Raw genomic sequence first — 1274 nt, forward strand, 5'->3', positions numbered from 1 at the left:
GGTGTTTTATTTTTAACTTTTTTTTTTTTTTTTTTTACAGAGCTTCTGAAATACTTTATTGGAAGACCACTGCTGTTTACCATATAGAAGACTCGACAGCTGACCAGCTGACAGTGGAAACAGAGCCCGTGTCCTCACGGTGCCCGATGCCCTCACAGTGCCGCGCCTCTGCGGCTGTACCGCAGGAGCAGCCACACACAATGCAAATGAATGCACGGCTGTTTCCAACAAAACTTTATTTTCAAAGATCCCTGCTATGATGTGTGCTGACCACCAAGGGGTGGTGCAGAATGAAGGGAGGCCCTGGCTGGTGGCCAGCAGCTGGGGAAGAAAGACCGTGGCCAGCTGTTGGAAGGCCCTATAGGCCCTGATCTCGAGCCAGGCCTAGAGACCCTACCCGTGCACAAATTTCATTCACTGGGCCTCTAGTTGTAGATAATGCTGTGATGAACATGGGGTGCAGATATCACATGTAGATATCAATTTCATTTACTTTGAATAAATACCCAGAAGTGGGGTTGTTGGATCATACGGTAGTTTAATTTTAATCTTTTTTTTTTTTTTTTTTTTTATATTTTATTGATTTTTTACAGAGAGAAAGGGAGAGAGACAGCCAGAAACATCGATGAGAGAGAAACATTGATTAGCTGCCTCCCGCACATATCTGATACTTCTTAAGACATTCCTCCCTGCCACCCAGATCTGCCAGAAGGAGCACTGGGTTTCTACATGATGTGTCTGAAGGTAGCTTCTTTCTTCTTTTCTCTCCTCTGAGGAGCGTGGCCTTTAGGCCTGTGCCAGGCCTCCCACCTTGGGTCTCCTCACTCCACCCCAGGCCAGCATGCCTGACCAAGCTCAGGCTCCTGTTCTCTCTGTTCTGGCCATTGTTGGTTCTGCCTGACCAACTCTGACACCCACTATCGGGATTGTATGCCCAGTGATAAAAGGCTTCTCTGTGAACTTCGATCGAGGGGGCAGCCGTCCTGTCCAACTGTGAAAATGCCATATAGTTTTTGACCTTTCTTCTTTCCTCTTGTCCTCTCCCTCTGTTAGGAGCCGGTTGCCCTAGAACAGTGGTTGGCAAACTCATTAGTCAACAGAGGCAAATATCAACAGTACAGCGATTGAAATTTCTTTTGAGAGCCAAATTTTTTAAACTTAAACTATATAGGTAGGTACATTGTTATTAACTTAATTAGGGCACTCCTAAGGCTTAGGAAGAGCCACACTCAAGGGGCCAAAGAGCCGCATGTGGCTCGAGAGCCGCAGTTTGC

Source organism: Myotis brandtii, unplaced genomic scaffold, assembly GCF_000412655.1.
Source record: "Myotis brandtii unplaced genomic scaffold, ASM41265v1 scaffold158, whole genome shotgun sequence".
Taxonomy (NCBI): Eukaryota; Metazoa; Chordata; class Mammalia; order Chiroptera; family Vespertilionidae; genus Myotis; species Myotis brandtii.